Here is a 17,015-nt window from a genome sequence, read left to right as displayed (position 1 = left end):
TATTGAACTTCACATGGTAATTTTCTTTTTGGTAATGAGGTTGTAGTAATTTGAATCAATTTTATATATTGTAAGATAGAGCACACTATTAAGTATACTGCTACTATAGTTAGAAATTAGAATTCTCTGTACAAATATGGAATGGAGAAAGGCAAAGAACCCTCTGATGTTGCATTAAATTGGAGAAGAGTGTGAGGTCAATGAAGAAAAAATATTAATTTTGAAAACCTCGAAAATATTTAATGCTGGTGGGAAAGAACTAATAATAGGGAAAGATTAAGTAAAAGATTAAAGTAGCAAGTTTCTGAGTGTGTGAGAATAATGGGATCCTGTATTTAGGTAGAAGCATCAGACTTAAGTGGGCGAATGGATATCTCATCTACTGAGGCAGTAGGGAAAGTAGAAGGACAGGGACAAATTCAAATAAATGCACACGGTTTGGGGCAGGAAGCTCAAAAATCTCTTGAATGATAGCTTCTATTTTCTCTGTGAAGCAGGAGATAAGGGCATGTGCTGACAGTGAGGGTTGATGTGGTAGTATAGGTGGTTCTAGGAGAGCAGAGATTTGGGGCGCCTGGGTGGCGCAGTCCATTAAGCGTCCGACTTCAGCCAGGTCACAATCTCGCGCTCCGTGAGTTCGAGCCCCGCGTCAGGCTCTGGGCTGATGGCTCAGAGCCTGGAGCCTGTTTCTGATTCTGTGTCTCCCTCTCTCTCTGCCCCTCCCCCGTTCATGCTCTGTCTCTCTCTGTCCCAAAAAATAAATAAACGTTGAAAAAAAAATTTAAAAAAGGAGAGCAGAGATTTGCAATCCACTATGGAGAATGGGATAGACAGACTTGATTGAAATAGCATGAAAGGATTGCCAGGCAGCACTGAGGATCTTGTTGGAGATGAAGACATTACTTTCCATTGGCATCAATGGATGTGTTTTTATGATTTTATTCAGCTTTAAATATAGATGTGGTAGACACATGGATTGGTCCAGGATTGGGGTTTTGCTAGTCCAGAACAATTGGAAAAACAGTACGTTAATGTTATTGAGAATATTGGCAAGAATATGTTGATTTAATAAACTTTGGATTCCTAGATGGATAGGGAAAGAAGGGAAGACAGAAAAGTGCACATAGAGAAAAAGTGAAGCCATCAGGTGTTTGGAGAACTTAATGAATATGAAGAACATGGTATTGAAGTATTGCTAAGTGAGGTTGTGATAAAAAATGAGATAGCTGAATTCAGGTTTTCAGAGGTGAAGCAGTGATGCCACAATACAGGTCTGTCATAACAGAGAATGGCTGAAATGGAGAAGGTGGTAATGAAGATGAGGTCAGGAAATTATGAAACTTGGACACTGCATGGACAGGATATCACCCAGAATGACCGTGAAAGTGGCATGAAAGGGAAGACCATAGTTGGGTGCTAAAGTGGTTTAGTAAATATGGGGGAATTGTCTGTGGAATCCACAGGTACTCTGATTACAAGGAAGGGTGGAATATGGTGTGGCTGGAAAACACGGACCTTTAAGGAGAAGGGGATTTTACATGACTGGTGTGAAGCACCACTAGATGCAGAGAACCTGAGCTCTACTTCCTCATTCTGAGACACTGTGGGTGTAGACTGCCACATTCTCCATTTGGGGAGACTTATGGCGAAGTAGTGAGTGTCTCAGGGTAGAGTGAGGCTTCAATTAAGGCAAGAAGGTGGAGTGAGTTTAGTAGCAGGGCCAGGGGCTGAGGGCTTCAGGAAGCATAATGAAAGTATTAGGAGTGGGAGGGCAGTTAGAAGTTAAGGTCAAGAGTAGGCAGTCACAGAGCACTATTATAATGCACATCTCTAAATGGTTGCTTCAGAGGGGAATCACGTAGTCTAGTTCCTGTTTTTCAACCACACATAGTTACTCAATGACTTATAGAAATAAGGCAGACTAAAACCTATAAGCCTTAACAGTAGCAGTGTTTATTTACACATATTCCCGCACCCTCTATGAAAAGTTTACTACAAAAAATAAAATTTTATTTTCCCACTAATGTTGCATTTAAAGAAAGTAAATATTATAAAGCCCAATATGAACAGTAAAATGGAATTCAATGTAAAACCAAGCTGATAATAGTTTCTAAAGTATTATCTATGGACATATATGACTTTATTTCAAAATTATCATGGCCAGTGAAATTAAATGGACTCTGGGTTGAGAAAATTGACTTCCAGAAAGTGAGTCATAAAGTCAGAACTCAATCTCATAGTAATAAAAGGCTACAGAACTCCTAGCAATCTATAAAGCTGTAACTAGGAAACTCAGAAGTAGTAGGTCTCTTAGGAAATATGGCTGTACAGTTAAAAGAAAAAGAAAAGTAATGAAGGCACTGAGAGAAAATTTTGAGGCAAAATAAATATTCAAATGATTTGCCATACTGCACAGGTCAGATTGGAAAACAGGAAATGGTATTTTGTGATACAAGCATTCTGTGATACATATATTTATAACATATACATCCAAGTAGGTACAAACATACACACACACACACACACAAACACTTATGCACATATATAAAAATTGCACATATACATATCCAATTACTACTTTAGAAAGGTCAAACTTTGGCAGAGCACATGGCAGTGGCAGCCAAGAATCCTGTCAGAGATTTTTAAAGGGATAGTTCCTATTCTCTGACAGAAGGGTTTATTTAAGAGCTCTTGATGAACATTTACATTTACTAATGTCTTTACATTTTAGAAAAATCAAATAATGGTGTTTTTAAAGCCAAATAATTTTAAATCCAGTGTAGTTAACATACAGTGTTATATTAGTTTCAGACATACAATATAGTGATTCAACAATTCTATATGTTACTCAGGGCTCGTCAGTTAAGTGTACTTATCTCCCTCACCTATTTCACCCATACCCCACTCCGCCCTTCCCGCTCTGGTAATCATCAATTTGTTCTTTACAGTTAAGAGTTCGTTTTTTGGTTTGTCTTTTTTTTCTTCCTTTGGTTTCTTAAATTCCACATATGAGTGAAATCATAGGGTTTTGACTGACTTATTTTGCCTAGCATTATACTCTCTAGATCCATCCATGTTGTTACAAATGGCAAAATTTCATTCTATTTTCTGAGTAATATTCTATTGTGTATACATACCACATCTTCTTTATCTATTCATCTATTGATGGACATTTGGACTCCTTCCACAATTTGGTTAAAGCCAAACCAAAAAATAATATTGTAGGACTACATAAAAACTTTGTGCTCAGGGGCTCCTGTGTGGCTCAGTCGGTTGAGCATCTGACTTTGGCTCAGGTCATGATCTCACAGTTCATGGGTTCGAGCCCTGTATTGGGCTTGCTACTGTCTGCTGTCAGCACAGAGACCACTTCAGATCCTCTGTCTCCTCTCTCTCTGCTCCTCCCCCGCTCATGCTCTCTCTCCCAAAACATAAAACTTAAAAAAACAAACAAACAAAAAAACCCCAAAAAACAACAAACAACTTTGTTCTCCTGGGGCACCTGGGTGGCTAAATCAGTTAAGCATCTGACTCTTGATTTGGCTCAGGACATGATCTCATAGTTTGGTTCAAGCTCTGCACTGACAGAACGGAGTCTGCTTGGGATTTTCTCTCCCTGTCTCTCTGCTCCTCCCTGGCTCACATGTGCAAGTGAGCTCTCTCTCTCTCTCTCTCTCTCTCTCTCAAAAAATAAAGAAAAACATTTAAAAAAACTCTGTGCTCTTGAAAGTAGTTTTCTTACAGGGATTAATATCATTATGCCATATGAACCCTATAAAGTATTTATGAATTTAATATGTACATAGATACAAAACATTAATTCTAAATAATTTTTTTGCAGTTTACCATAAACAGAATTATCTCATCAAACACATTATTAATACATGCATGCCCTCTTATTTGTACTTCCTTCATTCAACAAGTCATTTTCAAGTTCCTACTCTGTACCAAACACTGTTCTAGGTACTAGGTGGGGACCCCATCTTGAATGCTGACAGTACAAGAAGGTGATAAAAGGTCTTTGTGAACTATCTCTCTCCGGAGTTCCAGATCCACATTGTCCTCAACAGACACACACTTGGAGGTTCCCCAGGCCCCTCAAATTCACTGTCTAAAAGTGAGCTCAGTGCCCTGTATAATCCATGCCCCATTCTACTAGAGAAACCTGATTCTTTCCTTGTATTTCTCCCTCACTTGTAAAAAAGCTTTCCAAAATGTGAACTTGACTATGGAATGCTATTGAAACTGTCCACAGCTTTCACGCCTAAAGCAGTACTTCACAAAAATCTCTGTGAAAGCCCTGAAAAAAGAGTGAACATGAGTAAGTCTGGAGGAAAGGGAGCCAAGGCTAAAATTACGAACAAATTACCAAAATCTCACATTTTTTTTTACCTTTGTAACTCACAAAATTTTACATATGAATCTACAACATGTCTTAATTTTTCCTATAAGATGTTTTAAAATCATTATCTTTTAACATTTTTTCACTTGAGTAGGATTTTTCCCTCCCAGATCTTTGAGTACAATTGATTTCCTAGGCAAATGGCCACATGTATGTTCTGGCTTCATGTACCCTGAACACATACCCTAGTTATAGATGCACTGACCTAGAGGATAAAGCTCAGACCTCCCTTTACAACATTCACGAGGGGTGGTATAGTCAAATGGTTAGGAGCATGGGCAGTGGAATTTAATTGCTTACTTGAATCCTGATTCTGTTGTTTGCTAGTTGTATGATCTAGGGCAAGTTATTTAATCCCTCTAAATTCATAAAATAGGGATTATAATAACATCTACTTTAGGAATGTTGTTAGAATTATGAGATGAAACAAGTAAAGGGCTCAGCCTGGTGCCTAGCCCATATTAAATGCTCCATATGGAGCATGTTTATTCATTTGTTACAGCTCCAAGGAACAACTTGCAAATTCTTATACATGCCGTGCTATTTCATGTTGATCTGTTCTACTCCCATAATACTGTACCATAATATTGTAATGGGGTGTAGAAATACATTCCACTAACTTCTCTAAAGGGGAAAGAAAAACCAACAATCCTGTTAAAACATGACAATTTTTGTTTAATATCATGTAAAACTGTGACTATTTTCCCTTGGGAGAGGTTGAGTGAGTGTCATTGAGATGGCAGTATTTGATGTTAGAGCTGAGGATGACAAGTGTCAGCTCATAGGCCCACCCACTGTCTGCATTCTTCCTTATGTCCTCCAACCTTATTAGCCATTGAATTTCTATTTTGCTCTTTCCTTCCCACCCCTTTTCCATCTTTTACTGAATACCTGCCTTGCTTTTTTAAAATTTTAATTAATTAATTAATTAATTAATTCATTCATTCAATACAGCTTGACCATTATAAGATAATGCTACATTGAAATAAATCACCCATTAGGACACTCCAGCCTGAGGAAAGCTCTGCTTAGCTAAATAATGTTGATGTTTCCAAAATGTGAACCTCAACATTTATGCTCCTTTACACACTCCAGTTATAGATGCTGCATTCCAAATGCACACTAAATCTTGGGGCCCCATGTGGCTCAGTCTTTGTAAGAATTAAACACAAAGAAGCATGGCCTGACAGGCCAAAAATGATTTCATAATATATTCTAAATTTACTTTTCTCTCTCAATTAAACGGCAGAGGGGATTCAACTCTACTTCAGAACAACTCTTCTCAGAATTATTTTCTCCATTCTTCTCTTTTCTTACCCTCCATATTATAAACTCTTATATTCCAGAGCTGCTTACAAACCAGCCTTCAAAATGCTCTCCAGCTTTAGTTCCATGTGACTTTTCTTTTCTTTTTTTTTTTTTTTTAAAGTTTATTTATTTTTGAGAGACAGATCATGAGCGGGAGAGGGGCAGAGAGAGAGAGGAAGACACAGAATCCGAAGCAGGCTCCAGGCTAAGAGCTGTCAGCAGAGAGCCTGACACAGGGCTCAAAGCCATGAACTGTGAGATCATGACCTGGGACAAAGTTGGACTCTTAACCGCTTACCCAACTGAGACACCCAGGCGCCCCTCCATGTGACTTCTCTTTTTATCTCACTACTTCATTCTTTCTCCTTACAGGGTCTGATTTAGCCCCTTTATCCCTTTATTCCCCTGCTCCCATTTCCTGTATCTTCTTTGTCCCTATTTTTCCAGATTTGTGTCTCAAAAGGTTAGGGTATCAAGTTAGCAAATACTCTCTTTAAAAGGAAGACAGGGGCGCCTGGGTGGCGCAGTCGGTTAAGCGTCCGACTTCAGCCAGGTCACGATCTCGCGGTCCGTGAGTTCGAGCCCCGCGTCGGGCTCTGGGCTGATGGCTAGGAGCCTGGAGCCTGTTTCTGATTCTGTGTCTCCCTCTCTCTCTGCCCCTCCCCCGTTCATGCTCTGTCTCTCTCTGTCCCAAAAATAAATAAAAAACGTTGAAAAAAAAAGAAAAAAAAAAAAGAAAAAAAAAAGAATAAAAGGAAGACATATGTGACTAGAGAAATTGTGAATTGAAAGAGGATTAGAAATCCGGTCTTCAGCAGCACACTTGTTTGTTCTTCCACTGGACTGGGAGCTTTTTGAAAGCATGTCATATTTCCCTTTGTGCCTGCAACCCCCCAACACAGGGCCTGGCACAGGATAACGTTCAATAACTGTCGGATAAATGTTGAAATGATTATTTTATATCAAGGACTTCTTAAATAGAAACTCAGAAAATGAACTTGGTTTAATCTGTAATACAACCAAGAAAGCAAATAAACTTTAAGAGGCCGACTGAGATTCTAAGCCGCCTTACCCACAGATATTTGTGTGATAGTAATTTGCCACAGTGGTCTTACCACTTAGTCTCTTGCTTCATCTCTGTCTACATACCTGTGTCTACATACCTGATCCCTGATTACAGGATACCATATGAAGACATGAAAGAAGCATTTTAGTTGATGACTTGTCCCAACCTTGTGAAAACTTTGAATTGTAGCTCAGCTTTAGCCTCTCTGAATTCTGAATTTGGTCAAGTTTTAAAAGTAGAAAAACCATGTATGAATTAGAACTATCCAAGGTCAACGAGGCTGCCCTTTACCACAGACATAGATGCAAAAAAACATGGTCAATTCTTGCTTTCCACTTCCATCTGGGCTCATTCTTCACTTTCTGTATTACCTGGATAGACATTTTCACTTCCTTTTCTCTGCCATCTTTGTGGCTACATATAGTTCCTTTAATATTCAATATTGAAGACCCTCAAGAGGAAACAAGCATGTGATGCCGTGTGGTGAGAACATTACAGAAACATCTAATTATTTAATTAGACCAAAGTCCTTTAGTCATCTTCAAGCTGAAGCATGATCTAGTGATTTAATTGAACAAACATATATATAGCACATGTGACAGAATAGGGACAAAGTGGGCTCCTTGAAGAGAGGGACTCTATTTGATTTCTCTTTATATCTCCAATCAATAGTCTAGTGCTTGGCCCACAGCTGCTACTCAATAAATGCTTGTTGAATGAAAGAGTAAATTAAATTTAATCTTACCTTCATGGAGTAGATAATATAATACTAACCACACTGAAATTGGTATAGGCACTAATAAAGGTGGAGTTACAGTGTGATGGGAACAAAGAGGAGGAGATTAATGATTGGCCTGAAAAATGTTCTTTAACTTCCCATATTGTATGCCCAAGTTCAACAGCAGCACTTATAAAATGAAAAGCCCTGTAATGTATTTATCTGCCACAAATTTGATTACAGGTTGCCGTTCACAGAGGGAAACTAAAATTGGAAAGAAACTGCCTGTGTTTTGATATGAAGGAAGAATATGGTTTTTACAACATACTTACAGGAAAAACCAAACCCAAAAGACAGAAGCAACCTCATTCTCCTAAGACACTGGGTGGAGATGTTTAACTAAATGAGGTTCTCCTGAAGATTATAATGAGAGTAGAGAAAGAAGAACAAAAGAGGGTAGAGTGAGATGATGTATGAAAAGAAGAAACATGATCAAAACTGACAAGTATTTTGTCCAGAAGAAATGCCTTTACTTTTTACTTGATGGCCTGCAAATTACCTTCTCAGCAGATATTTAACCCATATTTAATGCACTGAAACAGATGAAAGAGGCTCTGCTGTCTCAAACTCTTTTTTTTCTTTTCTTTTGTTTAGAATTCATTCTCTGCTCATTCCTTCCTTTATTTAGATCCTCTGGTATATGAGACCTTATCCTAGGAGAAACTTTGGACCTTAGGATAAGTCTCTGAGAACTTGTGTGGACCATCCCAATCCATTTAAATGAACTGAAGCAGGTTTTCCTATGTAAAGTTATCCAACTGCTGTTGGTGTTAGAAACACTGCTTCACACTTTAATGATATTGATATAACCCATGCGGAATCATATTGACACAATATTATGATATTCACCTCACTGCTTCATTCTGGTCAACTCTTTATGGTCAAAGTGGCAACAATATGTGAGATTCATTTGGCTACTTTATAATACATATATTTTTTAATGTTTATGTTTGAAAGAGACAGAGCACGATCGGGGGAGGGGAAGAGAGAGAGGGAAACATAGAATCTGAAGCAGACTCCAGGCTCTGAGCTGTCCACACAGAGCCTGATGCGGGGCTCAAACACACGAACCGTGAGATCATGACCTGAGCTGAAGTCAGACACTTAACCCATTGAACCACCCAGCCGCCCCTTGTCTACTTTATAATAGATCCATACGATTAATCATGCAAAATAAAGCACTAACCTTAGGTTTAAAACATTTACTTTTTAGATTACTGAGAAAAAAGTGTAATAAACTTTTAAATAATTCTCTCTTTTGAAGGTTATTTATTTTCAGAGAAAGAGAGAGGGAGTGCCAGTGTGGGAGGGTTGAAAGAGAGATGATGAAAGAGAGAATCCCAAGCAGGTTCTGCACTGTCAGTGCAGAGCCCGACACAAGGCTCAAACTGACGAACCGTGAGATCACGACCTGAGCTGAAATCAAGAGTCAGACGCTTAACCGACCGAGCTACACAGGTGCCCCAATTTTTAATAATTCTTGAAAGCATCTTAGGGAGAGAATTAAGACTTCTCTCCAGGCTTAGGCTTGGGTGCATTGGCTCTGGAATGCACTGGTATCAGTTCTTCTCACTCTGGCTGTTGGATGTTGAAAATTTCTTTTGCCTACCATCTGTAAAATAGTTCTCCAGTTTTGGGGCAAATATTCTTACCCTCAAGTTTACTGTTAAATTGAGCAAATTGTCTGAAATCTAGTAAGAATGGGAAAGTGGTTATCCTGGCTAATTATATAGTCAGGTGGACAGCAAATACAAAATATGTCAGCTGTCAAGTTACAAGTAAGTAGAAATGAAACATTATTTCTTTGATTCAGAACTATAGGGATCTTTTGGTGGTTACAGCTCAGGCTCATCCCTGTAACCAGCCTTCACCAAACTGCCATCCTTTGAATATACCCTACACTCGCACATTCCTTTCGTTTGTACATACTTTTCCTTTGTCCAGAAATAGCTTTCCCTTCTTTGTTTAGAACAGACCTCTTCTCCTGTGAAGTCCTAGTTCCCTCATCAGAACCTCTCCTAATCCAGTTATTTGCTTTGTTATATTTCCATAACATTTTTTAAAATTATTTTTGTTTGATAAAAAATAAATAACATAAAATGTGCCATTTTAATCATTTTAAATGTACAGTTGAGTGGCATTAAGCATGCTCACACAGTTGTGCAACCATCACCACCATCCACATCCAGCCTTCTTCCATCTTTCTAAACAGAAACTCCACACCCATTAAACAAGAACTCCCTATGCTCTCCTCCTAGCCCACAGCAACCACCACTCTACTTTCTGACTCTATGAATGTGACTACTCTAAGTACCACATACACTGTGCAGTCACACAATATTTGTCCTTTTGCTAACTTTATTTCACTTAGCATAATGTCCGCAAGGTTTACCATATTGTAGCATGTATTAGAATTTTCTTCCTTTTTAAGGATGAGTTCTATTCTGTTGTTTATTTTTATTTTTTATTTAATTTTTTTATTTTTTATTTTTTTTTAATTTACATCCAAATTAGTTAGCATATGGTGCAGCAATGATTTCAGGAGTAGATTCCTTAGTGCTCCTTACCCATTTAGCCCATCTCCCCTCCCACAACCCCTCCAGTAACCCTCAGTTTGTTCTCCATATTTATGAGTCTCTTCTGTTTTGTCCCCCTCCCTGTTTTTAGATTATTTTTGTTTCCCTTCCCTTATGTTCATCTGTTTTGCCTCTTAAAGTCCTCATATGAGTGAAGTCATATGATTTTTGTCTTTGTCTGGCTAATTTCACTTAGCATAATACCCTCTAGTTCCAGCCACGTAGTTGCAAATGGCAAGATTATATTCTTTTTGATTGCCAAGTAATACTCCATTGTATATATATACCACATCTTCTTTATCCATTCATCCAGCGATGGACATTTGGGCTCTTTCCATACTTTGGCTATTGTTGATAGTGCTGCTATAAACATGGGGGTGCATGTGTCCCTTCGAAACAGCACACCTCTATCCCTTGGATAAATGCCTAGTAGTGCAATTGCTGGGTTGTAGGGTAGTTCTATTTTTAGTTTTTTGAGGAACCTCCACACTGTTTTCCAGAGTGGCTGCACCAGCGTGCATTCCCACTAACAATGCAAAAGAGATCCTCTTTCTCTGCATCCTCGCCAACATCTGTTGTTGCCTGAGTTGTTAATGTTAGCCATTCTGACAGGTGAAAGGTGATATCTCATTGTGGTTTTGATTTGTATTTCCCTGATGATGAGTGATGTTGAACATTTTTTCATGTGTCAGTTGGCCATCTGGATGTCTTCTCTGGAGAAGTGTCTATTCATGTCTTTTGCCCATTTCCTCACTGGATTATTTGTTTTTTGGGTGTTGAATTTGGTAAGTTCTTTATAGATTTTGGATACTAACCCTTTATATGATATGTCATTTGCAAGTATCTTCTCCCATTCTGTCAGTTGCCTTTTAGTTTTGCTGATTGTTTCCCTCACTGTGCAGAAGCTTTTTATTTTGATGAGGTCCCAGTATTCATTTTTGAGTCCTATTCTGTTGTATGTAGAGGCCACATTTTGTGAATGCATTCATCTGTTGATGGACAATGGGTTGCTTTTACCTTTTGGCTGTTGGGAATAATGCTGCTATGAATTTTGGCATGCAAATATTTGTACAAGTCTCTGCTGTCAATTCTTTTGAAAATATACCCAGAAATGGAATTGACAGATCACATAATAAGTCCATTTTTAATGTTTTGAGAAACAGTTATGCTGTTTTCCATAACGGTTGTACCACTTTACATTCCTACCAGAAATGCAGAAGGGTTCAATTTTTTCCATACCCTTGCCAAAAATTGCCATATTATATTTAAAAAATAATAATCATCATTCCAATTTGTGTGTGGTGGTATGGTATCTTATGTGAGTTTGACCGATTTACATTTCCCTAATGATTAATAATGTCATCTACTTTTTGGCTATTTGCATATCTTTGCCTCTGTTTTAATTGGGTTATTTGGCTTTTGAGTTGGAGGAGTTTTTACATATTCTGGATACCTTATCAGATACATGATTTGTAAATATTTTCTCCCATTTTGTACATTGCCTTTTAACTATGTTGATAGTATACTTTGATGTATGAAAGCTTTAAATTTTGATGGAGTCTAATTTATCTATTTTTCTTTTTTGTTGCCTATGCTTTTGGTGTTATAGCGAAGAAAGTAACAAATCTGATGGCACAAAGCATTTCTCTTATTTTTTTTTTCTAAGAGTTTTATAATTTTAGCTCTTACATTTAGGTGTTTGATCCATTTTAATTTTTGCATTATGGTGTAAGGTAAGGGTCCAACTTCACCTTGTGTACATGCACATTCAGTCTTCCCAGTACTATTTCTTGAAAACCCCCATAACATTTTGCACATGTGTTTATAATTATGCATTTTCCTATCTGGAATGATATGCTTATAAACCAGCTGTCATTCAGGGCAGGGGTAGCATGGAGAGAAGCCATGATTTGCAGTATTTCCTGATTTGTCTTGTGTAATATTCTCACCATGGCCAAATTTAAGCCACCAACATGATGACATCACTGAACATGGAATTAGGGGTACAAGACTGGAATTATTTTACTTTGTGTTTCCAGCACCTGGCATATATTACTCAAATTTCACTTGTTAAATTTTCCTTCAACAAATACTTGAGTGTTTTCTATGTGCTAGACAGCTGTACTAGGTACTGTGAATACGTAATGATGGAAAAAACATACATGGTTCCTACCTTCATGAATCTTACAATCTAGTGACGAGAGAAATAATACAGAAGTAAATAAAAAATAACGAATAATTACTCATCATGATAAGTAAGATGAAAGAAATAAACAGCGTATGGGATGGAATTGCTTAAACAGTCCTCTCTAAAGAGAAGGAACTGGGAGAAAAAGCAAGTGTGGTGCTTCTGTACAGGGAGAGAAAGAACTGATTATGCAAAGTGCCAGGGAAGGGGGAAGGGGGAAGGACTTTGAGGAGGGGGAAACAACATGTGCAAAGGCCTTAAGGCAAATGACCATGGCCTCTGAGAGGAGCTTAGAGGAGTCCATGTGCCTGGGATAGAGGGACATGGGGAAGGTGGCCCACAATGAGGATGGAGAAGTTGGTGGGGGCCAGAGCATATGTGGCCTTGGAGGCCACTGTTGGGCATCGGGATTTTATTTAAAGTTTAATAAAAAACAAAGCAAAAACAAAAACATTTAAAGGCTCTAAGCAGAAAGCAGGCATAATTGGATTTCTAAAAGTGAATTTTTCTGGCTCTGTGTACTAGTTGAAAGCCATTGCTGAGAGTGCAGTAAACAAGTGTTTGCTGCTGATGAAATCTGGATGTGAGAAGGGAGAAAGAGAAAAGTGGGTATATTTGAGACTTTATTTTGAAGATTAAACATAGGAGACTTTATGATTGACTAGATATCAGAAATTATGGGGTTAAGTATCCGTTAGTCAGTAACTTATGGAAAAGAAAGTTAGGAAACAAGCAGTTCATTCTTTTTAAGAAGTGCTCAGCCCTGAGCTAGGCACTTTGAGTTATATGAAAGAGGCATATGATGCAGTCTTTATGCATAAAAATTCATACTCTAGTGGAACCAACACTTGTAAATTGTAATACATGAAATATACAAAGTCATAAACTAATGTTCTCTTTGAGGTTGAGGGCATAAGTGTACAAAGAATTCTGAAAACAAAGATCCTAGTGGGTTGAAAGTTTCATGGGGGAATGAAGTCTCTAAAGGAAGCGCGAGACTCAGCTGAACAGACCAGAAGAACCAGAGATTCTCACGAGTATGGGCAACTAGAAAACCATGGAATCTGTTAGGACAGTTAAGTGAAGTGGATAGGGAGACAGCTAGCCCAACTGCAGAGGTCCTGGATGGAGATCATTGCAGGGTTAATGAGAAGCGGCATCAGGATCATCAGAGATTTTCATACTTAATTTACAAAATGCTTTCTCTTAATTTATTTCATTCAACCCTCATCATGAAATAGGTAAGGTAAAATGACTATTTCCTTATTTTGTAGACTGGAGATGGGATATATATATGGTGAGGTGTTTCTACCAAGTTTACACGGCCAGAGGTTGAATTAGAACTAGTACCCAAACGTCTCATTCTCTTAGCTCTTCTATTTTTACTACGAAACTTGTTTTGCTGTTGCAAAATCAAAATTAGTGGTTTAGGTATGTATTTTGTCTTTTTGGAAAGAGGTTTATGAATGATAAAAAAATAAAACTATACTGATTTCAATTAAAATTGAAAGCCATGTCAAGTTTGGGTTTCAGGATATTGATCATGTTTACTTTCAGAGTCATGTGGAATATGTCATTTTCCCCCCAACACTATTTGGATACCAAGAAGGTAGAAGTCAGTGTTTCTAAATTAAGAGGGCTTTAAAATTTATCCTTATCCTGACCCATGCTCTTATTTATGAAATGACTACTAAGGAAACCTAAGGAAACAAAACAAACCTTGCTATGGAGATTTCTTTTTGAATTAACTGTATGATTTGATAAAGAAAAAAATAAAGCCCCTGGCTACTATGTTCAGCTTCCATATATTTTACCAGAATGACTAAGCGGCCAAAATATGAGTTTTATAATTTCCTGATTAGTTCAATTCTCTTCTCTCATTTCACTACATGGTGGTTTCCATAAAGATTATGAAAGCATTTTTCAGACATGAATCTTTTCAAGAAGATGGTGGTTAAAATCAATCTTCACAAAATTGAAAGTACACTTTGCATGGTGACCAAGTCTCTATTAGATTAGAATCTCTGTACTTTCTCTGTGGAGGCTAGTGTATCATTTAAAAAAAAAAAGTTCCGAATTTCTTTATTGGGCATATTACTCTATTATGAAATAGTGTTGTTTGTGTGCGGTTCATATATGTGTGTCTATATATGTAAGAATCATGCTTTCTTCTTTTGAATTCAACAAGTATTTATGAATATTAATAACAGCAAGCTGTATGCCATGGACAGAGAAAGCTCTTCATTCAGCACAGAATGTGATGAGTATAGTTGGCATGAGAGATAGAGAGCTATGGAAAATTGAAGAGGTGAGGAAATGTCTGTGGTTGAAAGGGGATACTTTAGACATTTAAGCAGTATTTAGAAGAATGGGTAAGATTTTATCAGGTAGAGATGGAGATGCTCAGCAGGAAAAAGCAAAGACTAAGACCTGATGGGAGAAAGGAATAAATGTATCTGGAAAACTAAGAACAATAAACGTTTACAGATACCTTGGGTACAGGTTGAATGGTGGAAGGTAATGCTGCAAAAATGTTTAGATCAGATTAAGAAAAGTGAACTTAATTTGGTAGGCAATAATAACCACTGAAATATATGGAATAGCAGAGTGACAAAAATGACAGTGGCTTTGGTATACAGATAGGATTGGAGCAGGGAAAAAATCAATTGCTGTGGGATTGTCTAACAGAGAACTCTAGGAATCCAAATTAGCAATAACAAGACCTTATCAGGGATAAAGACAGGTAAGTGGAAAGAGGGGATGGGTGTGATTATTTTTAGTGGCAGTGATACATAGTTGATTCGTGGTCAGCTGTAGTTATTTCTGCCCTAAGTACAGTTAGTCAGGCATTTTTACCTTTTATCAGTACAACATATTTTCTCCTTGAGTGTACTTTCCTACTCTGGCTACCATCCTATATGAGATAAAAACTGTGAGAAACAGAGGCAGGATAGCTTCAAAATTTTCCTGTGCTCACTGGGCTGATTTTGCTGAGAACTTGCTTTATTCTTGACTTGTGATAGCCTTCTGGAGATGTGGAAAGGGATAATTTTAACTGGTAAAGGGCGATCCTTTGGTTGAGATTACATAAATGGAAAGGATCAATTATATGTATAGGAAAGCCATGAAGCCAGTGCAGGGAATTCTGAAGGAAATCACAAGATTAGAGAGAAAGGTCCAGAAATCAATTCCAAGACTCTGTCTCCCCATTCTCTGCAAGTCTGGTGTCTCTAAACATACCTGAAGGCCCAGCCCACCCTTTTCGAGGATCTTTATGAACCATTTAGACCAACACTTGGTGGCTCAGCATTATCATCATCCAGTATTGACCCAAGCTCAGCTTGATAAACTCCTTCTACTTTGATCTTTGTTTTCAAAACTCTATTCTCATGCCCTTTTTGGTTGGCTCCCTCATTCGCTCCTGACCTTGGACTCTGACTTATTCTTGTTTGTTTTCCTGAATCCCTGACCTTGAATGTGAATATCAGCTCCTGACACATCACCTGATGAGTAACCTACTGGAGAGCCAGTATCACCTACCCTGCTTTTCCTGAAACTCTTCTTTTGCCACCAATGTAAGATGCCCCACTATTATCCTCTCACCTTGACTCTCCTGGTGCTTGGTTTGTGGATGGAAATACCATATTCTCCAGGCCACCATGTGGGAGCCTCTAGCTGCAGCTGCTCTATCACTGCTTCCAGAAGCCTGGGTTTTCTCAAATCTGAGCCATTCAATGGACACCACTGATGTTACTGGCTTTTCCTGATGATTCCTGAGTTCAAGCAGAGAAAAGAAAGTTTTAAGAAGCCAGGCCCAAATGAGGAGCTATGGAGATGAGGAGCAGTGTGCTATGTGAGAGACAAGGAAGATATGCAGACCTTGCCAACTTTGTAATTTGTGAATTCTTCTTAACATAGGAGGCTCGGGGCGCCTGGGTGGCTCAGTCGGTTAAGCAGCAGACTTCGGCTCAGGTCATGATCTCGTGGTCCGTGAGTTCAAGCCCCGCGTTGGGCTCTGTGCTGACCGCTCAGAGCCTGGAGCCTGTTTCAGATTCTGTGTCTCCCTCTCTCTGACCCTCCCCCGTTCATGCTCTGTCTCTCTCTGTCTCAAAAATAAATAAACGTTAAAAAAAAATTATAAAAAAAAAAAACATAGGAGGCTCAAACTTCAAACATTTCTCTAGATATGAGATGAATATTTAAGTATTCAAATATTTGAATATCCAACTATTTTTTGTTGTCATTCTTTTACTTTATTAAAAATAAAATAGGGGTGTGTTTTATAGTAATATAATTTATAGCACAATAATCATTATGACTCAACATGTTTTCTTGACTTGGGACTATAAAAGAGATTCACTCTAATGGTAGGGATAAGGATAGGGAGTGGTGGAAAGTACCGTTTATGTGGGTATGATGGGATTGCCATAAATCTAAGCATACACTACTTACCTCTCCTTGATCAGGTAGGTATGTGTTTCATCATTTATAGTAGTTATGCAAATTGTCTGCACTATGTGTATATGTAATGATTGTGAGTGATGTGTATGTGTGTGGACTAATGTTGTTTTTAAGGAAAAATATTTAACTATTTGGAGTAGACTAGTCAAATACTAGTTGCCTTTCTCTTCCTTTAATGGAGGAAGAGACCACTCACCCCTAAGTGTGGTGCTGAACTAGATCATCCCTCAGACACT

The 17,015-nt window shown here is 38.1% G+C and overlaps 1 protein-coding gene across 1 annotated transcript in view; it reads right to left on the bottom strand.

Annotated features, from left to right (window-relative positions):
- Positions 1 to 16,019: 16,019 nt before the first annotated feature.
- Positions 16,020 to 17,015, bottom strand: part of LOC125166462 (uncharacterized) — a 199,856-nt gene continuing 198,860 nt past the window's right edge. The window contains exon 6 of the mRNA XM_047860368.1: positions 16,020 to 16,091. The gene's annotated coding sequence lies outside the window, so the exon portion shown is untranslated. The remainder of the gene's footprint in view (positions 16,092 to 17,015) is intronic.

This window comes from Prionailurus viverrinus, chromosome B2 (genome assembly GCF_022837055.1).
Source record: "Prionailurus viverrinus isolate Anna chromosome B2, UM_Priviv_1.0, whole genome shotgun sequence".
In the NCBI taxonomy this organism is placed as follows: domain Eukaryota; kingdom Metazoa; phylum Chordata; class Mammalia; order Carnivora; family Felidae; genus Prionailurus; species Prionailurus viverrinus.
This window is presented reverse-complemented; position numbering and strand designations above follow the sequence as displayed.